Below are 25,943 nucleotides of genomic sequence, written 5' to 3'. Positions count from 1 at the left end.
GGTGGACACCTTGCTCCAAGTTGCAAAACTACCTCTTGTCCTACAGATATGAGAAGTTTGTTTCTCCTGTGGATAAAGCTAAGTTAGCAAACACAAATAGTCACCCCAGTTGCCAGATGATCTGAGATGAATTATATGTGACAAGTGTTAATATCAAGTCCTTCTACTTAAAAACTAGTCATTGTTCATTTTGAAAACATGAATGTAATGGTTATATCTGCTTGGCGACACTGAGGGGTGAGAATTTTTCCATTTTTTTACTATCTTAGCAGATTGCTGTTAACGTGCAATACATTCTGATTTACTGTTTCCCCAATAATAACAGTGTTTTCTTTCTCTACTACCTTTGTGGACAGGTTTTTCTGGTTTGGAAGAAGGTGTTTTGCTTTTAATTACATTTCCCCAACAAACACAGTTTGATATATTTTATGTAGGTCAAATACTAACTACAAATTATGAAGTGTAAAATATCTTTTCAACATCTGCAAGGAATGGGAAAGAATAACAATTTTTATTATAATATTTATTAGTGGAATTGCCTAATTTATTTATTCATGGCAAAAATCATGTGCCCACATATTCATGAATTAATTTAAAAAAACACATGGAACAATTCCTCATTATATGCAAAGTTCTATATATGACTCTGGGTGTCTGGGATCGGTAGGAGAAATAAAGTACAGAACTTGCCATAAAACAACTCATAATCTCCTAAGAGATTTATTCTTTCTAGAGGCACGGAAAATCATTAAATACATTATAAGATAGAGTGAAATAAGCACTATTACTCCACCCACTTTATAAAATGACCAAAAGTGATAATTCTTTTTGATCATAATAATCTCTTGGTGATAGTTATTTTACTAGTAAAAAATGTGATGTTTATTATAAATGAGATTTAAAAACTAATGCTGAAGGTAAATAACCATGATGGATGAGTATTTCATATAAAAAATATATATATATATTAAATGCCTTTCAGGGAATTCCGAAAGGGGAAATGAAAGCTCCAGTTTTTCCTGAAATGTAGAATCCCTGAGAACCACTTTCATGGGATACTGAATAACACAATTTTAACAACATAATATATTGCTGGTTTGAATGGGAGTGAATTTTCTGCCAAACTTTACTTGTAACAATATTCTGAAAAGGGCATTAAAATTTTAAGTGTAAAAAATGCGTTATCACAAAATCAGAAAGTAACATAAATGAAAGTGTGGATTTTTACCAGCTAGACTCATGAAAGAATAAAGTACTTATATTTAAATATATATATATATATATATATTCAAATATATATTAGCATGTTATGGTTACTTATCAAAGCTAAATTGGAAACAGAAGAGACTAGGAAAATTCTGACTGGAATAACTTAAATTAACATGATATAACAGAGCTTGGAAAAATCTATTAGGAGACTTTTTTTTAATCTTATTTTTAAGCAATCCCTACACCTAATGTTGGCTTGAACTCACAAATCAAGAGTCACACATTCTACTGACTGAGCCAACCAGGTGCCCCAGATGAGTAAACTTTAAAAAATAGAAATAAACTTATAAATCTTATACACTGATGTTTCTGTAATATGTTCTCTAGGAAAAACAAAAACATAAACAACCCAGGAAGTAAGAGTAGGAAGAAGTGTGATTTCTTTTCATCACTACAAAGAATTTGGAGAATATACTATCAAATTAAACTATCATACTAAGTACTAGACTAAAATGTCAGTTTCACAATGTGCTAATTTTCTTATAGCTCAAGCAGTACTTAAACTATAAAAATATAAAATTATTTTAAGATAGTGTACCTGTTATTTTTAAATATGCATTTTTGACTAGTAATTTGCATCTTGTTGGTTGCTTTTCCCCTGTAATCAGGATTCTAGAATCAAAATCTTGTCACTTTGTATGTGATAAACTAAGATAGGAAATAGAAACAATATTTGAGACATAAAATTTTCTTACACGTTTATTAATTTGTATTACAGTGCACTTATATTTGTTTAGACTGCAATTACCAAGTTCTGAAATGAGCAACAAGTTTAAAGTTTATATTATATTAACCTGATGGTAGAAAATTACATAGAAGTGAGGCATAGGTATGCACACACTATTTCTTTTGGAATAATAGTGGTTTTGACATTAAATTGGCAATGTAGTGGTATATATGTTTTTGTGTGGGTTCCCCCACTGCCAGAATCAAAATAGACACTTAGCAAGGATTTATTTGAATGCAAGTTTATTTTGGAACTAAAAACGCAAAGAAAGGAAAGAAGAACCAAGGAACGAATACAGTTTTTATTTAATGTTAATAAGTTACACTGCCTCATCTCAAAGTGGTTACACAATAGAAGCACACTGGAGAAGACAGTGGGCCGTTAGCTACATGATCTGCAAAATAGTTTTATGATTTTATTATTTTTTGAAGTTTCTTTAAAAGACAGTAAATAAAAAAAAAAGCTTAAGTTAAAATGCGAGATAATACATCAAATCACTTTACTCTAAAATATAAATGAGCATTACCAAAGCCTTTCTTTTTTTTTTTTTTTTTAAAGATTTTATTTATTTATTTGACAGACAGGGATCACAAGTAGGCAGAGACGAGGAAGCAGAGAGCAGAGCAGAGAGCCCGATGTGGGGCTCGATCCCAGGACCCTGAGATCATGACCTGAGCCAAAGGCAGAGGACTAACCCACTGAGCCACCCAGGCGCCCCACCTTTCTTTATTTTTAAGTAGAGCTTTTATTTTTACTTATTTTCCTCAACATAATCATTTCTGTTTCTTTTCTTTTCATTTTCTTTTCTCAGATGGATAGTTCAAAAAGCATCCCATATGCTCTTTTAAAATCTCAAATGGACTGAGCCCCAGTTTCCCTTAGAAGTAGCTGGATTATGCACTCTTTTTATCAGATTCTCATCCTTGCTCATGTTCCCTGGGCCTACTTCCAAAAGAATCCATATGCATCTAAATTCTCGCCACAACCTCTGCTTTAATGGTGGTAGCTGGGCAAAACTAGCTGAGACTTAAGCATTACCACCCACCAAAATTTTGTATAATTTTAGTACAGAAATGCTATTTATTCCACACTTCTTAATTCAAGTGTTTCCTCAAACAATTCTGTGATGTTTAGCAGCAATTTTCCTACCTATTTATATTTTGCATCTTTCTTGTAAATTGGAAAATCTTCTAGACAGTAGCTGTGTAATTTTTATACAACAACATTTTGATTATTTTTGGGGTGTTTATTTAATTTGGTTCCTTATTTAAATAATAATTTAAATTTAATTTAGTAATTAATTTTAATTATTTTATTTTCATAAATCATTATTTTTATTTCAATTTATTATTAGGTTATTTTATTATAGACGTTTAGGTTCTCTAAATTAAGTATAATTGTCAAAACAAAAATATTATCGATCATCTATTAAAAGTTATGGTGTTTGGTAATGGTGTAGCAAGTATGGAACAAAATCTTGCCTTTGATAACCATTATTATTGTTTAATGTTTCTTAAAAATAGGTTAATAGTAAGAAACATTTAAACATGAATAAGTTAGGTGAGAAGAAAGAGAGGTAATCTAAGTCAATCACATTCAGCTAGTCTCATATTTAAAAATATTTGGCTTCTCTGAATTTTTTTCCAATTGTACATGCTAAAATGTATAATATGTTATCTCTTACAACAATGATAAGGCTGATAGCTACTGGATAGTTTATTCACCTTGTTCCATTGAGAGTTATTTACTCACTACTCAGTCTGAATTAGCCTCTCCTACAACTCTGTGTCCTGTTTCCCTGATAATTCTTATCCATAGCTCTTATCAATAGCTGCTAGCATATAATACATGTATAGGTTTATTTTCTATTTCCCCTACTGGAATAGAAGCATGGTGAAGACAGAAAATAGAAGACACTGAATCAATGTTTGCTGTTTCAAAGAATGAATAAATCTGCATAAAAACTTTGAAAAGAGAGTATTCAGATTCCCATTTTCCAGTGAAAAACTTGATGTTTCTGAGCAGTTGAACTCATTTCTCAAGCCCATGCTGTTTTTAAAATTGAGAAAAATTCGGTAACAGGTCTAATATAATCTAATGTTAAATCTACATTTTTTTACTACACCATCCTGACTCCAGGATGTAGGAATGCACCAATAAATGGTCTTCTTCTGTTAGAGGTTTTTCAGTGTGTTCGAGTGTGGGGTGACTGAACGATATCACATTTGCTGCCCAGATCTCTGGCCCAACTTAGACCTATCTCATAATTAATTGGAGATTCTTGAAGTACAACAGAAACTTTATAAAACTCAATGTATTTTATGTTAAGGTTACCTACTGTGATCTTTTCTAAAATGTGAAACTGAATGAATATTTCATTAGACATTTTAAAAAGAAGTTCCAAGTAGCAGGGGTATGGCATATGCTATGTCAAAGAAATAGTAATATAGATGACATTGAGACGCTGACATTGTAAAATATTCATGATAATATAAGTATCTATTAAGAAGTTGGAATCATAAAAACTTCTTGCACTGGAAATACATTCTCTTTTCTTACTTAAGACTATACAATGAAATGCCCACAGTATACTTACTTATGCACATCCTCTAATATTTTTGACACTCAGACTATATCAGGGGAAAAAAAGCTAGGTATCTGTAAATGTATATCCCAAGGTAGGATTCTAAAAAAATTGTATCTTTTTAAAAATAATCTTAATAAAACTCTACTGAAGGTGAACCTTCTGGGCAGCCTCTTAGATATTTGTTCTCCCTGTCTCTGTCTGTCTGTCTCTTCTATACACACACATTCACACACCAAAAAACCCCTTTTATTCTATGCCGTTTAATGGAATGATTATAAAATGCTTAAAATGTACACAATATGTTATTCCTTATAAAGAACAAAACTATTTCAACTGAGGCTCACCAGGCAACCATACAACCAGATATCTCTAGAAGAGAAGATGGGAAGTTAAAAAGATTTGGTGTCTTCTCAAACATTGCATGTACAAGAGATGTCAGACACTGCACTAAGGCAGTCTTTCTGATTCTAATAGTGAATCTAAATTCTGTAAGTGTTAACTTTGGTTTCTTCCTCTTCCTCCTTCTCTCTTCCTCTCTCTGTTTCCTCTCCCTCTCTTCCATTTTTGTCTTTCTCTCACATTTGCACACCCCCGACTCATACCACAAAAATGTGATATTTCATTTCCTCAAAAAACAGTTATACTTTGATCTGGACATGGTCAGCCTTTCTCAAACTAAAAATAAATACTTATTTCCCAAGAAGTACTAAGCATATACCATCTTATTATCAGACATCTCATGATTAGTTTTTATTTTTAAATAATATTAATTAAGAGTTTTGAATGCTTACTGTGAGATATTTTATTAGTATGGGGTATTTTATTATTGTATTAAAGATTTTATTTATTTATTTGAGAGAGAGAGAAAGAATGTGCACATGAGCATGGGGGAAGGGCAGAGAGAGAAGAAGAAACAGGGTCTCCTTTGAGCAGGGAGGCTGATGCAGGACTAGATCCCAGAGCCACCCAGGCACCCCAGTACAGGATACTTTAACTCATTAATGCATTAAATAAATACTATTATCATCTCAATTTTAGAAATGGAAATAATCGGGGGTGAGAGAGTTTTTAATTTGAGTAAGATGATATAACTTAAGTGACTCACTAGTATTTGTGTCCAGTTTTTTCACCCTCTTTATCTTGAAATTATATTTGATTCAACATTTGTTGTTCATTGCTTTCAAGATTTTATTTCCCTTACAATGAAGTACTTCTAGATATATTTGTTATATTTTACTTTACAATTACTCATGGAAAATACAGCAATTATTTTCAAATATATTTATTTAATGTACCAGTAGAGTCAAGTTAAATAATTAATACTTACACAACCACAAGTATCCTCTTTTTTCCCCAAACATCAGTAGTACCACAACAGCTGTTTATATTTTTCACTGAGATAGAAAGTTAGACACCAGCTTTTGTTAAAGGTCTCCTGGAAAACTACATGTTTGAATTAGGAAACTGAGCAGGAAAAGAGATAGGGAACTGACTAGAAGGAGGTAATCCCTAGATTTAAATTCATGGTTAGTCGATGAACAGATGTTGTCTTTTTTTGTTTTTAATTGTAACTTTTATTCATGAGAGAGTAATTAGGTGGAAGATAGATTCAAGTGACAGTTTATTTATTAAAGATTTTATTTATTTCTTTGAGAACAAGATAGACAGATATAGGGAGAGAGAACACAAATAAGGTGAGAGGGAGAAACAGGCTCCTGTCTGAGCAGGGAGCCCGACACGGGGCTTGATCCCAAGACCCTGTGATCCTGACCTGAGCCAGAGTCAGATGCTTAACCAACTGAACTACCTAGGTCTCCCACAAGTAACAGTTTAAATATCACATTGATCTATAAGCCACACCTAGGGTATATTCTCCTCTCCCGGACCACATAGTCTTAATATCAAAAATTAGGAATGATCAGAGGTTTTGCCATACTAGTAAGCTAATAAATAAGCCTACCACAGGGGTGCCTGGGTGGCTCAGTGGGTTAAGCCTCTGCCTTGGGGTCAGGTCATGATCCCAGGGGCCTGGGATCGAGTCCCGCATAGGGCTCTCTGCTCAGCAGGGAGCCTGCTTCTCCTCATCTCTCTCTCTGTCTGTCTCTCTGCCTATTTGTGATCTCTCTCTCTGTCAAATAAATAAATAAAATCTTTAAAAAAAAAAAAAAGCCTACCACAGCTTCCTGGTTGTTAGCAGAGGACAAGAAACCCCTGGGTGAGAAACAAAAGACATTTTTATTTCACATCAAGTAGCATAAACTTTATGTTTATATTTATTTCCCCTGACCCTTCTGTTCCATGGGAGCAATGTGAGGTGTCCCAGGTGGATTTCACATAAGCAGTAAATTTGCATAGTAGCCGAAGAAATCAATCATAAGAAACCCCAGTATTTTGAAGGCATCACATTCAAGTCTGCCCAAACCCTAGCCTAGAGGGAGTTACTATCTTTATTATTTTGAACAGCAAAGAAATCTGCCATCTGCCCTGGAGAAAGACATTCTGTTTCCTATGTCTGCTTCCTATGCAGTTTTGAAAAGATAGACTGAAACAAAAGCTTTCAAAATCTGCTCAGATTTGCTGAAATGTAGGAAACCAAGAGAGAATTGTCTCGCAACAATCATTATCACTCTGTTCTTTCCTTTGTCTGAGAATGTAAAATTTCCCACAACTTTAGGGAAAGACTGATTGCATTCATTATGACAAGTGGCCATCAGAATCTGTTTAATCATTCAGTGACAACTCCTCTCAGTCATCATTCTTGGGTAAGATAACCAATGAGTGTCAGCCCCTTGCTTCAGAAAGCAAGCCAGTCAAGAATGGATTACGTTTTATAATCTCACCTCTAAGTGGCAACCGATCAACAACCATCTCATCTGAAGAACCACGCTTCTACAGATGATGTTGATTCATCAGGTATAAAAGTCTTCTAACCACTGAATTTATGTTTCTTCTTAATACTTCACTAAGATCATTACTGTGGTATGCTGAAAGACACTGTGACTGATTACTATAGCTTTCTTCAAAAGTAGTAAATTCAGTTGTGTCTTTTTATTGCAGGTATCATAATGTGGTTTGTCATCTGACATATTTCACTTGGTCATTTATTTCTATTTTACATTTTCCATTTATTAGTAAAGTCTATGAGAATGAGGATCTCATCTGTCTTATTGCCACTGTATTCTTGATGAGTTTATTGTTAAATCCAGAGTAGGCTGTTGATAAATATTGGTGAAAGGATTGAATTAATTAAAAAATTAATTCAATATTGAAAGTTGGTAAAATACATGAGAATAAATACATGACACCAACTGGAGGTAGAGTTACTGATCACAAACTCAAGTCTAGATTGGGAAGTATGTGAAATCATGTGAAGTGTAGAAGATTAAAAGTATTAGCAGGAGTTCAGAATCTGAATTCATGATAAAATATAAGATACCATATGGTATTAAGACAAATGAAAATCAGAGAGGATAAAAGAATGTGGTCAGAAGACATATAATTTTAGGACTTAATATAGCTACATGATCTACAGAGAGAAACGCTACCCAATAGAATGTTTCACAATGATGGAAATAACTATATGTAGCTATTAGGAACTTAGAATATATCTACAGTGATTGATTAAGGAAGAGGGATTGACTTTAAATTTTATTTAATTTAAATTAAAATTTGAAGAGCTATATGTGGTTAGTAGCCATTGTATTGAACAACAAAGATCTAAGGAGTTCTTATAATTTTTGTTTTAAAATAGCTTTGGAAGTCTGACATAAGTTCTGGATTCCTCTTAAACAATCCTGGGACCTAGGGTAAAGACATGGAAAGCGATCACTGTACCACGGTGGAGAGAAGGCTACTGATGCAAAAAGGTCAGGAAATGAAGAGGCAGATGTGTAAGAATGGACAGTCATGTTGACATGGAACTCACATAAAATGATGGAGGTTACACTCCCCTCGTTTCTCAACCTTGATTTCTGCAGTTGGTCTTAATGTAATAGCAACTGCTTAGATCTCTGCTTTGACTCTGCTAGTTGCCAGAACCGGGCTAAGAAAATTTGTGCAAAGAGAGGCACAGGAAAGCAGACCTTCAGTACAAGATTTGGGAACTTGATTACACCTCATTTTGATAGCAAGGAAAGCCTCATCAGTGGTGGAGCATGCTGCGGTGACAATCCCTGGCATTCTGTGGCAAAATCAGGACTGGTAAAATGCATGCCATGCATATATTAAAAAATTACTATATAAGGGAATTCATGGATTTTATAAACCCCTTAAGCCAAAAAATTGACCTTAGTTTAAGAACACCTGGACTTAAAGATAATTAGAGGACTGGAATATGTGGAGTAATTAGTAGCAAGACCAAGCGTACAACAATTAAAAAGCAGTTCTGGGAATTTAAGCTTTTTTTTTTTTTTTTTTTTTTTTTAATGAAATCTATTTGGGGTTAATAGATGCAATTTAAACAAAAGAGTGTGTAAAACAAAATGGTCAAGGAAATTGCAGGTGGAAGTTTTCAGCAAAACAATATTAAGCAACTGAGATAAATCTGTTGACACAGAATGATTCAAAGTTTCATGGGGAAGGCATAGGTAATCATGTAACCACATAAGTGAGTAAGTGCATGAGGTGGCATGATGGGCCTGTTAGCTTTAACTAAGTGCATGGTAAGGAATTTTGCTATTGAGGAGGGCGGCCAGGAAGGAGGAAGTCATGTGTAAGTATATTACCAATTTCTCCAGGAAAGGAAATTGGTAATGTTGATTTCTATGTTTTCCAAATATTCCAGTGTTAGTATAGGGAGATACCAAATGGATCAATTATATTTAAAGTGAATTAGGAATGTCAATTCGTTTGGGGTTTAATTCAAATACTTTGAATATTTCATCTTTTCTTCCAATTTACAATTGTGTGAAATTAAAAAGTGTAGCTTAGTGTAATTACTTTAATCAGCAATTTTTTAGAAGCTAAACATTTATATGTCATTTCAAATTTCTGGCACAGGATTTTATTTTCATTCTGTATCATGTCATAATATATGGTCTTGAATACGCAGATATATTACAAACTTCTGTATATGGCAAAAATAGCTGGTGGTGTAAATGAAGTGAGCAGGGCTACTTCAGCATAGATATTTGCTGCCTGTTGGTAATCTGAATTTTGCCTTTAAGAAAGAGACATGAAAGCAAAAGATTGTAGTATAATGCAATCAGTATAGATTTTGAATATAATAGATAAAGGTTCTTCACTACCTGCTGATCCTTGTATAAAATCTTTAAATCTGCTAAGTCTCATTCCCTCATGTATAAGCTAAGATAAATGAAAGAATTAATGAAACAACAGCATATATAAATCATTAAGCACATTATCATGTTCAGTTAATGAAAAAATGAATCAGTGAAGTAATGGGTTACAGAATCCAATTCGGCTGTGGTTAGAGTAATGGGGGAAATAAAGGGGAAAACTTCTACTGCTTTTAATGTGGTTTTAATATTAACTAGTGTAAGATTGCTTCTGAGATAAAAGAATTGACACATAGGAAACTTCCTAAGTATATTTACTATAACGTGTTAGGCTTAATGAGGATATTGCTATGACTACCCCTCACTTAGATGATAATGATAATAATAGCTTTAGTTTTTTAAAGATAAATTTCCTCTTTGGGGTACCTGGAAGGTCCAGTCAGTTGAGCGTCTGCCTTCAAATCAGGTCATGATCCCGGGGTCCTGGGTGGAGCCCCACATCAGCCTTCCTGCTTGGTGGGGAGCCTGTTTTTCCTTCTGCCTGTTACTCTCCCCGCTTGTGCTCTTTCTCTTGCTCTGACAAATAAATGAAAAAAAAAAAAAAGATAACTTTCCTCTTCTATGATTTATGATATATTTTAGATCTTCAGAGCAATGGCATGTTTCCTCACTTCTAAGACTCTCCTTTTCATGTTGAGATACCTATTATGAACCATGTTACACTAAATGTAGTAGTGATTAAATTGATGTATAATTTTGCAATCTATAATACCTTAGATTTAAAAGGAGTTGATCTCTTATAATAAGAACAGATTTTCACAGTTACAAAAACTGTACAAACATAGCTTTATTTTTTAATATTCATTTTTTACTGCAAGCCTTCTTTCTTTTCGATGTGTAAAGACAACACAGTTCCCTTTATTGTAGAGTAAATCACATTCCATGATTCCTCAGCCATTGATATATATTTTTTTAAAGATTTTATTTATTTATTTTTCAGAGAGAGAGAGAGAGCCCACAAGCAGGCAGAGTGGCAGGCAGAGGCAGAGAGAGAAGTAGGCTCCCTGCTGAGCAAGGAGCCCAATGCTGGACTAGACCCCAGGACCCTGGGAGCATGACCTGAGCTGAAGGCAGCTGCTCAACCAACTGAGCCAGCCAGGTGTCCCTACCTCAGGGTGTTTTAATGCAAAACCTGAAATCCTCCTGCTGGTGTTTTTTCTTAGCTGGAGTAAATATATATGTAAATTCCATATATATCTTGACAGTGGAAGAAAGGGGTACTCTCTCTTCTTGGTCTTGACTGATCTCTTTCCAACTAAGAGTTGTCTTGACAAAAATGGCCATAATTTAAAATGCTTATAATAATTATATTCAGAATAATATTCATATAAATATTAATTTACTTATAAAAATGAACAATTTAGATAAATCTTGGTACTATAGGTACTTTAACTTGATGTTTTCCTTAATTCTCTACTTACTGTCTTTTGAAGTTTCTAAGTACAGGAACCCCACCTCTGGGGCCTGTAATAGTGAAAACGGTGAACTCACTCTTCCTAGACCAGCCCACACTGATTTATCTTCCAGAATGTGGTTATCAAAGAGAAAAGCTTCACCTCACTGTGGTTAAAAAGGCACTGAGCCATAGGTCCAGATGAAACCAAGCTAAAAGTAATGGTTATGGGTTTCTTTACAGCATTGAGTCTCTGCAATAGATTGCTATGACATTTATTCACTATCGTTTCTTCCTTTGACAAGTTATCATAGTACACTTAGGACTCTTTACTCAGTACAACACAAATTCTGTTTACTGTGTTTTGATTGATGAGGAAATCTTTTCTTATATCCTTAGGCAAAAAAGATGTGGGTATGAAGGTGAAAAAAAAAAAAAACATACACACTGTTGTTTGGATATTTACAAATGAGAAACATGAAGACTTGTGATTATTTTAATGTATAAATTGGCCAGTTTTCTGCAAGAGAATACAAAAATAAGAGTTCATTAAGGGGGGCACCTGGGTGGCTCAGTGGGTTAAAGCCTCTGCCTTCTGCTCAGGTCATGATCCCAGGATCCTGGGATCGAGCCCTGCATCGGGCTCTCTGCTTGGCGGAGAGCCTGCTTCCCCCTCTCTCTCTGCCTGCCTCTCTGTCTATTTGTGATCTCTGTCTGTCAAATAAATAAATTTTAAAAAAAAGAGTTCATTAAGGAATATCAACAAATTCCAATATATTAATCAAGGATGGGTGTGAGTTAAAACAGCTAAAAGGAAAAAAGAGTGAAAACAAAACTTAAGAAAATAAGGACAACAGAAAACAGTCAAATATATTTGTATATCAGTTCTAGAAAAGGAAGACATCTAGGCAGAGATTTGTTTGAATTTTACCTCATATTTGAAGAATCAAAGCAAAACTTGGAAGCTTGTTAATAAACATCTGATACTGATGTAAATGCAATTGTAAATTCACTTAAAACGTCCAATATCTAAAATAACATTGTTTGGGTGGCTCAGTGGGTTAAGCCGCTGCCTTCGGCTCGGGTCATGATCTCAGGGTCCTGGGATAGAGTCCCGCATCGGGGGTCTCTGCTCAGCAGGGAGCCTGCTTCCTCCTCTCTCTCTGCCTGCCTCTCCATCTACTTGTGATTTCTCTCTGTCAAATAAATAAATAAAATCTTAAAAAAAAAATAAAATAACATTGTTTTGCTGTTATTGTAGATGGTATGAATATGAGAAATATAAGTTTTGGGAGACCACAGCATCCTGATTAATACAAGTTCTTCATAAGAAACTTATGGACCAGGAATGTATTTGGGCCATGTTATGAAATTGTATCCAAAACAACTTTGATGAGAAAATAGTTACTTTAGTTACTTTTGGCTGACTCAGTTGGTGGAGCATGTGACTTTTGATCTTAGGGTTGGGAGTTCAAGCCCCACCTTGGGAGTAGAACCTACCTAATTTTAAAAAATGTATATGCTATAATCATCAAATTTGCAAACTCACATGTATCGAATCACTAAATTACAAAATTTTGTGGCAAAACAGATGTAAATACAAAAGATGCACTAGCATATTAGAAAGTGTTTTCTGGGGCGCCTGGGTGGCTCAGTGGGCTAAGCCGCTGCCTTCGGCTCAGGTCATGATCTCAGGGTCCTGGGATCGAGTCCCGCATCGGGCTCTCTGCTCAGCAGGGAGCCTGCTTCCTTCTCTCTCTCTCTACCTCCCTCTCAGTGTACTTGTAATTTCTCTCTGTCAAATAAATAAGTAAAATCTTTAAAAAAAAAAAAAGAAAAAAGAAAGTGTTTTCTGTTTAGGCTTCTAGAACTTACTGAATTTCAGAAAAGTTGGAACCTTTGAAAATGGCTTTGTAAAATTAACTAAGTGATATGCCATGGTAATGGTTAAATAATATTCAAAATTTTGGTTCAAGAATTATTGGAACTTTCATCAGAATATTCAAATACTACACCCCCCAAATATTTTTCTTTGCAAGCTGAATTAAGCTTTAGTGAATTACATTAATGAAATAAAAGTTTGCAAACAAGAAGATATTAAAATTGTTCCTTAAAAATTAAGGCCAGAATAGAGAAAATAAAATGATGAGAACATGAAATTTTATTTTTAAAATTTTATAATTTGGCTTGGTATTTCTCAAATTGTTAGAAGAAAATTTTGATACAGCTTTTATTTTGAATTGGATAATTTTATAATTTGCACTAGACTGAAATAAGCATATATTTGATGTAGCATCCAAAATGGGTAACTGTTCAGGGCAATTTGGTGGCTCAGTCAGTTAAGGGTCTGCCTTTGGTTCAGGTAATGATCCAGGGTCCTGGGTTTGAGCCCAGGGTCAGGCTTCCTCATCAGCTGGAAGTCTGCTTCTGCTTCTCCTTCTGCTGCTCCCCCTCCTTGTGCTTTCTTACTCTTCTCTGTCTTGCTCTCGCTCTCTCTTAAATAAGTAAATAAAGGTAAATCATTTAAAATAATAATAAACAGAGAAAATTTCCTTGATATGTTTCTCCCTTAAAAATTATTTATAAAGTTTACTGTTCAGGAATGATGAGTCGGGATATTGAAAAATGCTGAGGAAGAGAACCTGCACACAGGTGAGTTGGCTGGCTGTGTTAAATTGTATTGACTCCATGTATAGGAATACTGAGAGATAGTAACAAGCAGGTAACTGTGAGCCAAGAGGGCCTCCTTGGTAGCTTATGAAAATGTCATTACCTCCTAAAGTAGAAGAGTAGATCATAGCTAAGCAGCGAACTGAAAATGTGGTAGAATCAGAATTCCAATGACTTCTCATAAGTCTCTCAAAGCATTGTTACGGGTCTTTTATGCTAGAGGACTCACATGAAGAAAAATTTGGATCTTTTAACACATATGATGAGGAATTCTGGATGGATGACCCAGAGTGTGCTGGTTCTGTTACTCTGTCTGAGCTTTTCCCATTCAGGGTGATCTATCTTGTCTTAGTACAGGTTAGCCCTTTTGCTCTGTGGGAGGATGCTGAAGGGTCCTTGGCTTTGTGAAACAATGAGCGCTATCTCAAGATCCTGGATTTCATGTCAATAATTGTGGTTAATCAAAAGCATAGCTTGGCTGGGGAGGTGGTGGGCCTGGTAAAGAGGGAAAGAAACTGTAATAATTAATTAACATGTGCCACTATTTTGTATTTTCAGCTTCCTCCATGATGAGAGCCAGAAAACAAGACTGGATTGACTTGGAGGCACTTTTTTAGAACATGGATTTACTATACCAACAAGGACCTCAGAGGATGTTGTCTCTAGAGGAAAAATAGATGCATAGCAAACAAAAATGCTGCTTAGCATTTATAACCCAGGTAAGGCAAAAATAAGGAAGCAGAAGGCTGAAGGCTGGAGGCAAGGGTGGGAGGTTGCAGAGGATGAGGAGTCAGAATGAAAAATCACCAGCTTCTCACTCATGTACCAGATGTGAGGCAATTTTCAGATGTAGAATCCATTGACTGAAGATGTAACTGGGTTCACAGAAGGAAAGATATAAAGAGTATACTGAGATGATTCTCTCAGTCTTGTTTTCAAAAAAAGACTTAAAGCCATTTACTTGTATGAGTGTACTTTTAGAGAAAAAGAAATAATTATATGGAGCACAGCAGGGATACTGAGTATGGACAAGCCTTGAATTCTCTTAAGGAAAACCTTGGTTGAAGAACTTGCCAACAGTCTGACTGGAACCTTAGAACTGCACTGTGGTCTGAAACTGCCTGTCCAACTCTTTTTTCTTTCTCGCCTTCATCCACAGCATAATCCAGTGGCTCACCTCATATCCAGCTGCCTCCATTTTATCTTCGTAGTGTTTCCTTTTGTACATCTTTTACATGTCTAATAGTCTTTTGGTGTCTGCTTCTCAGAGGACCTGAGTCGACGCCTCAAAGAAAGGTAATCTGCAAGGACTCAAAAATACAGTAAGTGTGTGGAAGTCATTTTGTCATTTGCTAAAATATTTGCACTATTTGATACAAAACATTAGAATTGAAAACTGCCTCCAAGTTATGTTTATAAAAAATAAAAAATTTAAAAAAAAAGATTTTTTTTTAAATGTACTGGTTCCTTATTACTCCCTGAGACTATTTTCCTAATAAAAATAATCATGGTATATAGGGAAATATCAATGAATAATGTTGACAATTTCAAATTTATACCTAAAGTTACAACTTTAAATGAATCGCAGAAAACTTTGAAGAAAAAATAAAAACTAAAAAGGCCACACATAAAAATATACTTTAACAAAATGTCAATAGCAATATTTCAGAGATAGATGCAAACAAGAAACTAAGATACATGAATAATCAATTTATTCAACTTATTTTTGAATGTTCATATAAGTAATATAAATATTTCTTTAATATAAATCATGTATATATGTTACTAATACTTCAGTGATGTATACTGAAGAATGTTATAATATACTTATGTGTATGTTATATATACATACATATATACATGTGTGTATGTTATATATACATACATATATGCATGTGTGTATGTTATATATACATACATATATACAAATATGTACATAAAATTTTATACATATAAAGAATCTTAGCATATTTCTTGATTAATTTGACAAATATATGCATCACATAATTACCACTGCGTTTAAGATAGATGATGTTTCTACCATGCTAGACAGTTCTGTTATGCCTCCATTCATTCAAAATCCTTCTCATCTCAAGGCAATCAGTTTTCCGGTTTCTGTAGATTGTTTGTCCTATTCTTGATTTTCATTTAAGTGAATTATACTGTGTTTATTTGTGCTGTCTAGCATCTTTCCCCAAATATGGTAGATTTTAAAATTTGGGATCTATTCATTCATGTTGAGACAGATGATAGATAGGTAGACAGACAGACAGATGATAGATAAATAGAAGTTATTAGAGACAGATAGATAGATGATAGATAAAGGATGGATAGATAACTTATTAGTAGTCTATAAATACTACTATAATATGAACATACTATAATTTCTAAATCTATGTTCTTGTTGACAGACACTTGACTGTTTCAGTTTGGGACCATTATGAAAGAAGCTCCCATAAACATTTCTTTCTTTATGTATGTATCTATTTATCTTGGATATTTCCTAGAAATGCAATTGCTAAATCATAGGTAGTTGTAAGATCATAAACCTAATTTAAAATTTGTTAATATGTAAAAATTTATCCAAAGTGGTTGTACCATTTTACACTTCAGTCATATTTCCTTCAGTGTATTATAAGAGTTTCAGTTGCCACACATCCTTGCTAACATTTGGAATTTTCAGGATTTTGTTGTTGTTGTTGTGTTCTTAATTTTAGGTGTTATAGTTGTTGTTGTTGTATATTGTTATCACATTGCTGTATTAATTTGTATTTATCTAATGACTAATGATATTAATGAAATTTTCGTAATTATTCATTCATATATCATCATTCATCATGTATCATCATTTGTAAAGCCTATTCAAGTGTTTGAGTTATTTTGCTTATTAATATTAGTATTAATTAATTAGTTATTAATATTAGTTTACTGTCTAAATATAAATCTTTTTATGATACATGGATTATGAATATTGTGTTTTTTAGTGTTTTTAAAATTTATTTATTTTAAAGATTTTATTTATGTACTTGTTACAGAGAGAGCACAAACAGGGGAGCAGCAGGCAGAGCAGGCAAGAGGGGAAGCAGGATCCCTACTGAGCAAGGATCCTGAATTGGGAACTCAATCCCAGGACCCTGGGATCATGACTTGAGCTGAAGGCAGTTGTTTAACTGACTGAGCCATCCAGACGTCCCTGATAATTTCTTCCAGATGCATGTTATTTTGATTTTCATGAAAATATTTATTTTGTAAAATATTTTGAATAAAATATTTCATAGGGCAGCTAACATGAACGAATCACTTTGCTAGCCAATATATACATATTTTAAAAATTATATAATTTAAATTTTGAAGCACACTCTTTCTCAAAAGAATACAAGTTTGATTATTAATTACACGGTCATTGTTACTATGGCATTAATATGTTATCACACCAGCAAAATACAATGTAATATATATTTCATGTATTTTTGGTAATAATTTTACTGTGACTTGACTAAAACAAGATATTGTTCATGAAAATAAGTTGGTTTAATTAGATGTTAGATAAATCACATATTTTTATCAAATAAATTTGACATGTAAGTATAAAGTGTAGAGCGTGTTACTTTTATACATTTATATGTTGTAATAAAATTGCCAATGTAGCAGTACAGTATTTATCACATTACATAATTATAGTGCAGTATTATTATCTAAATCACACACTATTTTTAAATTTTAGAAATAAATGTTTAAGCTCTATGAATGCTTCAGTAAAAAGTCTGAGTGATCCACGAGTCACCAGTAGGAAGCAGTCTCTGTCAAATTTTCCTTCTCTATTCCTCTGGGATCATATGAATTGCATGGTGTTCATACTGGTCACGACTATGTTTTTAATGAGTGTGATTTTTATTCCTCTGGCAATCTAAGATACTAAAATATGTATCAGAGGTTATAAGGAAGGGGATGAAGATGAAGAATCTACATGGGACTTCACATAACTGAATACATGGAAAGAATATTAGAAATGGAGAATGTGGGAAGATACCCCTGAAAATCCATCCTGTATAATTTAAAGGGGGAAAAAAAAGAGTCCAGAGGGGTGCCTGGGTGGTTCAGTGGGTTAAGGCCTCTGCCTTTGGCTTGGGTCGTGATCCCTACATCCAGCTCTCTGCTCAGTGGGGAGCCTGCTTCCCTTCCTCTCTCTGCCTGCTTCTCTGCTTACTTGTGATCTCTGTCTGTCAAATAAATAAATAAAATCTTAAAAAAAAAAATGTAGAGAGAAAAATCTGTAGCTTTTTCTCAGTACCATGAGAATTTTTTTTTAAAGATTCATTTATTTAATTTAGAGAGATGAAGAGCATATACATAAGTCAGGGGAGGGGCAAAGAGAGCATCTCAAGCAGCCTGCTGAGCACAGAGTGGGATGCTGGTCTAGATCCCACAACCATGAGATCATGAACAATTCAGACCCGGAATTGACTGAGCCATCCAGGTGCTCCTACCATAGAACTTTTAAGTTCTAATCAGAACTGAAGGAATTTATGGAGAAGAACTATAAATGGGCATTCTGACAGGTGAAATATTATTTATAGATTAAAAAGAAATGTACTGTCAAAGGATGTAATTGCATTTGCAATAAAGATTATCAAGCAAAATATGATTATTCTGTCCAGTTTCTGCCCTTACAGAATTATTTTATAGTTGAGTATCAAAATAAAACATTCATGCTTGCAAAATCGTTAGGGACCTACTCTGTCAAAAACCCAGTATATAATGGCACCTGGTTGTCCCTATCATTTAAGTATTGGACTCTTGATTTCTTCTCAGGTCATGATCTCAGGGTTGTGAGATGGAGCCCCAAGTAGAGTTCTGCAGTCAGTGGGGAGTCTCAAGATCCTATCCAGCATAACCCCCTACAGTTCCATCCACATCGATGCAAATGGTGAGTGTTCATCCTTTCTGATGGCGGAGTAATATTTCACTGTATATATGAACATATCTTCTTTATACAGTCATCTGTTGGAGAGCATCTCAGCTCCTTCCACAGTTTGGCTATTGTGGACATTACTACTATGTACAGATGGGGTAACCGGGTTGATGGGTATTAAGGAGGGCATGTCTTGTGATGAGCACCGGGTGTCATATGCAACAAATGAATCATTGAGAACTATATAAAAAATTAATGATGTACTATATGCTGGCTGGCTAACTGGACATAAAAAAAATAAATAAATAAGATTTATTCTCCTTCTCTCTGCCCAACACCTCCTTCATGCCTTGGGAATAAATAAATCATAAAAATGAGAAAATAAGAAAAAATATCAAAATAAGAAATAAGAAAGACATTAAAATAAAAAATAAAAATATTAAAATGTAAAAATAAGAAAATATTAAAATGAATTAGATAGATGCCTTTCAAAGGTTAAGACATGAGATGATTTTAGGAAAATAGAAACATCTATAAATCTCCTGTCAAGGTGAAGAGAAGAAAACTGGTATAATCAGAACCTCAAGTAATCAAAAAGCTAGGCTAGCCTAGCCTGAGGTGAAACATGTGATTCTTAGGGCAAACATTCTGTAATGTAAGTCTTATAATGTAATTTTAATGTAATTAATGGGAGATGACTACTAACCTACAAGCTATCACTTATCCCCATACTAGTTATTCAAATTTTGAATTCCCATTTGTTGTTCCAAGCCATGCACATTATCATTCGCTTTGGAAAGTCCTTAGAAACCCTACTCATTGATTGACGATATATCTCTGTATCTAGAGGTCAAAATCAAGATTTTACATGTCTTCAAAACAACAACAACAACAACAAAAATAGCTAACCAACAACTAACTCCATTATCACCACATAATACTGTGACTTAATTTCTCTTAGGTAATTTATTCTATTATACTTGAGATACCTACGTACTTGTTTTATTTTCCCTACATTTTAAATTCTTTGCCCATGGGATTTTTATCATTGAATCCTTTCCATTCAACACAGTATCTTCCTTAAAGTGAATACTTAATGAATGAATGCTGAATTGAGCAAAATGTGTTCAATTTATATGTGTTAGCTCTTTTCTTTTCTTAGGACCCAAAAGATTTTATATATTTTGAAAAACACTTTGGAATAGGTGACAACCCATTGTTGCATAGCTGACAAATGAAAATGCCAAAATTCCTCATCAAATCTGCTTTTCTGAAGTTAGTACTCTTTTCTTGCCTATTTGTGGTGTTGTTTCATTAGAGACACATTTGCACAATTTAAAAGCATCTTGGCAGCATATTATATAAACCTTACGGAAAGTTTGCAGCTAAGAACTGGAAATCACAATCATTTGAATTATCTCAATGTATATGCAAGCCAAAGTTGATGGGATCTAATTCAAGGGTCATCCAGCCTCCTAGCATCTGTATAGAGTCGACAAACATAATATATAGGAGAAACACAACAGAGTCCATCTTTTTTAGAAAAATCAAATTATACTAGCATTATTAATCTTTATATTTCTAAAGGGCAACCAAGATCAAAAGTTCATCAATATAATGCATCAAAAACTTAGCTGCAAGTAAAATCAAAAGGTTGGTTTGGAATTTTGAATGTTATAGTTTATAGTAGAAATAATATAAAAACAATATTTGGACCCTAAATCACCTTCCTATTTTTTTGTCCACTTACATGTGTTGTTAAAAATAATGATGCCATTTGGACCTTCCAGAAATACTAAGTTTCCAAATGCCAAGAACAGCCTTTTTTTCTAACCTTTATAGAATGTAAAATAAACTATTTCTTCTCATATACATACACATATGTTTCTCATATATATTATACATATATAGTGCCCATTTGTCACTTTTAGAATTTATAAAATATCTACATGTAAGTTCTGATATACTAAGAGTATTCCAAAAGAAGACCGACAATTGGTGTAGATCTAGATACACGTTACTATATTTTCTCAGTAACTGGGAGTTATCATCTTTCTACTCTAGCAATTTTCTTGCCTGCTTTACCTAACACTGTAAAACTATAATGTGGTTTATGGCATATTTTTCTCTTCATCATATTGAACAACTTAGAAAGGATAAATGAACCCACAATTAAGGGAAATGGCACAAAATGAAGAGATGTGTACATACAATACATGAGTAAATAAAAATAAAATATATGAATAGTATTTTTAAGCAATTAAGATATATTTGTAAAGTATTTAAAGTCTGTAATTTATCCTAATTTACCACTCCCAATGAGCAACTCTGCTCAAAAATAGACTTTGCTTTATAGAAAATTGATTCCTCATTTTATTAGCTATTCAGAATCAACAAGATGACTTATTCATCAAATGCAATCTGTGTTTGCATGGGTGTTTCTTTTTTGTTGTGATTTCACTATTTCTCTTTGGAAAGGTTACTATAGAAACTGCTGTTACTATTGATTTCTTGAAACAACAAGTTTCACTGAATACTAGCAAACACTTTTCTGAGGCATTATTTTTACTTTGTAACTCCTTAAAACATATCATAGTTTAACTAAGGTACAAAGATAGTCTACTTTGTTCCCTTATATAATGTGAAAGAACACATTATAAAATAGTACAATCCAGTGTAAATTTAGTTAGCAGTTAAAAAGAAAAATCAACCGTTTATTTAGCTGTTCAGAATCCACTTTTCATTTCATCAGAGATATGCTAGCTTTACAGCTCTCCATCCCAGGACTGTGGAGAGGTTTTGGATCTTCTCTATAGGTCCAGTACTGCTTTCAGAGGTAGCCTGCAATACCATGTGAACGTGTCACAAAACCACCTCCCCTTTGAAATCATTTAAGTAATCCCAATAGTACCCAGTTCTATCCCGCTTTAAGCAACTACAAAGGTCCTCATTTATTGGACTCATGAAGCATAAACTTCTTGAAATTGTACACAAGTGGTTTAGTGTCAGGACTAAGTACAGACTCATGTCTTTTTCTTTCAATTCTACCACACCTTGATGTCTTTTTTCCTTCTGTTATGAGTCTTGAGCAGCAGCCACTCTCATACCCATTCTGAAACATATCACACATATTTTCCATGTCTCTACATGCTTCCATGAAATCTGTTTTCTTTCTCATATATCCTCTCAAACATCCTACCTCATGAACTGCTGACTGGCCTTACTAGTCTCAGTTTAAATTATGCTTTCATTATGAAAGTAGTAGCCCTAGAGTTAATCAGTAATATTTATGAGACTGTTAACAACCTTATAAACCATATTCACTATGAATACTACATAAACCATATCTCAAATATTTGTATATGGTCTTAAATGAAATACATGGTCAGAAGAGAATTTAACGTTTATATAATCAAAGTTATTTGAGCACATAAATATAAGCAGTAAGTGGCATCTTTGCTCTTATTACTCTTACGAAGTTTATTATATTCAGGCACAGAGAAGTACACACACATACTGAGCAAAGAACTACCTATATTAAAAAGCAAGGATTTCCTTCTTATCTCTAGAAGGCTGACAGAGAAAGTCATTAATATTAAATTTAAAGCGATATAATACCCAGGTAGTTGCGAAATCTTTTCTGAACATCTGTTTTAGCAAGTAAGGATTATCAAATCCATTTCAGTCAATTTCTCATTTCAAAACAAATAGCAATGGAGTTAATAATTTCAAATATTGCTTTAAGATGTGAATAAATTGATATTGATGGGGGGCATGGCAATCCATTAGTCAATCATTCTTTTTTTTTTTTTAAGATTTTATTTATTTATTTATTTATTTATTTGACAGATAAAGAGAGAGTGAGAGAGCATAAGTGAAGGGGAACAGCAGGAGAGAGAGACGACGACTCCCCACTGAGCCGGGAGCCTGATACGGGACTCGATTCCAGGATCCTGGGATCATGACCTGAGCTAAAAAGCAGGCACTTAACCGATTGAGCCACCAAGGTGCCCTAGTCAATCATTCTTAAAATCAGAAAGAATTATTTTCTCTATGAAGAGTAATCAAATCAGGAACCTGGCCAGAGATGATAACAAATAGTTGGAGATAGTTCAAAGATTTTCTTTTCCTTGCCCATTTCTCTTACCTCTTATGTTCACATCTTTCTGTGATTATTATATATAAATACATAGAATACATATGTGTATAGTGATTTAAATATGTATCTAACTGTCTAAGTATATCTACACACAGACTTTTAGGGTATCAGTTATCTATCTACACATCAGACTTTAGGCAATCCACTCTTACTCTCTGGTGACCAATATCCAAGCATATTAATTCAAATATTAATTTGATTTTAAATGTATTCAATTGGGCTGTGTGGCTAAATACAACAAAATGGGGTAATAACAACTCACTTCTGAAAGTGAAACATTCTTTCTTCTTTTTTGCCTGTGGTCACATTCCCTTACTATAAGCATGACCTCGGATATTCCACCTGAATAATTTTTAGACCTCTGCTCAATTCCCACTTTTCCTTAAGATCTTTCTAATATCAAACACAGATCATACTCGACTAAAGCACACACAATGCACTATAGTCATTTTCTGAAGGGCAACATTTTATTGCCCTTTTGAAGTAGGGTGAAGAGGGTATGTTGTCTATATGGTGCCACTAGTGAAACTGCCATTTAAAAAATACACGCAGATTTATACCACACCCCAGAGAGTCTGCGTAAACACATGGAAGGTAGAACCTTAACACAGAAAATGCTTTCAAAGTCACAGTCCTCGTCCCACAGTCATGAATTACTGTTGACTTCCCCTCACATTTTCTGATAGTTAATGCCAATGGGACTTGCCAACGGGCTGCAACACACTTCTCAGGTTAGTTCTTATAGTGCCTTCTACTTTTAGGTGGGCAAAAGTAATTTCTTAAGGCTGGCCTTAAAGAATGTTCTCAGATTCTATCCCATCCAAGCCTTTTCCCCTGATGCATACACTTTCTAGTTTGTCTTTAACCATTATAAAAACAGAAATTTTGGAAGAAGCAGACACAAGCATTAAGGAGCTCAAGGAATAAAGGTGTTTTTTTCCACTATTGCCTAACAACGTCTCATAACCGTAAGCAGGTAAACATATTACCCCTACAGTATTTTAAGCCAAAACAATGGCTTTGAAGTATTTCAAATAATGTATTAATTTCAATTAATTTCTAAGAATGTATTAATGGCAATTCCAAACTACTACCTGGAATTCTTGATGCCTTTAAATGTATAACCCCATAATTACAGACTGTAAAAGTGAAAGTCAAATGTGTCTATAAAGGTAATCTAGATATATGCTTTTATTGATGCAGATATGTTAACTGCTAATTGTAAAATCAGTATCAAAATTAGATTTCTAACTTCAAAAGATTACATTCACACACACAAACGAGAAGCAAAGAAATTGGAATGTTGCTCAAAGGCTACAAACTTCCAGTTATAAGATTAACAAGTTCTAGGAATATAATGTACAGCTATAGTTAATAATGCCATTTTATATGTTTGATATTTGCTAAGACAGTAGATCTTAAATGTTCTTGTCTCAAAAAAGAATGGTAACTATGTGATAGGACAGAAGTATTAGCTAATGCTATAGTGACAATCATTTTGTAATATATAAATGTATTAAATTAACATCTCCTATATCTCAAATTTATACTATGTCCTATGTCAATTATATCTCAATAAAGCTGGCTGAGGAGAGAAGTATAGACAAAGCAACACCATAGCTATTGATTGTTTAATGTTTTTGGTAAACAATTATATATTTAATATTTATTAAATGTAATTGATAAATACAGGCAAGACACATAATAGAAATACATGCAAGACATACAGTGGGAAAAAAAAATCTTTCATGCCAATAGAAGATTCAGAAAATAGATATGTAATTCATTTATACTAATATGGATTGAGTTATGAGTGAAAATTAAGTTGAATAAAGACTAAAACTGAGAGAAATTACAATAGATGAAGCAAGAAGTAATACTCCCATGTAATTTCTTTTTGCTTCCCATTCCTATGACTGTTACATTTTGTAATAAACCAGCTTGGTATGCTTCCAATAATGTCATTGTCACTTCTGTGAGAAACTTAAATTCTAATATTTCCATTGACCAAGCTATCCTACCAAGCACAGGCCATGGATATACATGGAATGGAATACATAGGTAGAGAAAAGAAACAAATAGAATTTTTTCAGACATATGCAAATATCACACCTTAGGTGAAAAAAACAGGATATTTAATCAATAGTAAAGTGACTTTTTAAAAAAAATTGAATCAGTTTATTCTAGATATGTTTGAAACACAGAAGTTTTAATACTATCATAAGTGAAAGACAGTTTGTTTCTCTGCATCTAGAAAGTTAGTAATTATGATACTGAAAAAAATATTGAGTATAAACATTAATTTTGTTTTATTTTGGTATATTTAGATTTGCATTTTATCTACTTAATTTTACCTTAAAAATAAATAAACTGCATTACTATTTAAAGATATGTCACATCACTTGGTATTGTTTTACTTATTGCCACTTTCTTCTTAACAAATGAATTCATGGTAATTTCTTATAATTAGCATGAAAGTGTCATTTAAAAAAAAATGTTTGCTTCTTAGACCTATGTGACAAAGAAAACATTGCAAATGTAGCCCATTTATATTTGGCTACTAAAGTTTGTGAGTTGTAAAGAGTTACCATGTAATTTATTGCAGGATGACAGAGAGAAGAAAAGGCAGTGAGACAATGATTCTTCTGTAAACTCACGTTCAAACCACAACTTGTAGAGGGGACTCTGACCTGAAAGACTTAATGTATTATCAATACTAGATGCTGAGCTATGAGGATCACTACTGAAACCAAACATGACATGCAGTGATCAATGAGAAGGCTACTGATCATTGCAAGAAGAGTTTTCTTTATGCTTAGTTTTAAATGAGCCAGGATAGTTTCTCATATCCTCCCACTCCATCAGTGAGGATTACATTTAGGTATAGATATGTTAACAAATATGTACATAACTATGTATGCTAAAAATA

The 25,943-nt window shown here is 33.6% G+C and overlaps 1 long non-coding RNA gene across 1 annotated transcript; it reads right to left on the bottom strand.

The window, feature by feature from the left end:
• Nucleotides 1-8,807: 8,807 nt before the first annotated feature.
• Nucleotides 8,808-24,497, bottom strand: LOC116587879. Its single transcript, XR_004284690.1, has 3 exons — nucleotides 24,425-24,497; nucleotides 22,822-22,826; nucleotides 8,808-8,817 (listed from the first exon to the last, which is right to left on the bottom strand). It is a non-coding gene; the product is annotated as an uncharacterized LOC116587879 (long non-coding RNA).
• Between the last annotated feature and the right edge of the window lie 1,446 nt (nucleotides 24,498-25,943).

The sequence above is a fragment of the Mustela erminea genome, chromosome 4 (genome assembly GCF_009829155.1).
Source record: "Mustela erminea isolate mMusErm1 chromosome 4, mMusErm1.Pri, whole genome shotgun sequence".
In the NCBI taxonomy this organism is placed as follows: Eukaryota; Metazoa; Chordata; class Mammalia; order Carnivora; family Mustelidae; genus Mustela; species Mustela erminea.
The sequence above is the reverse complement of the archived record's forward strand: the minus strand, read 5'-3'. Positions and strand labels throughout refer to the sequence as shown.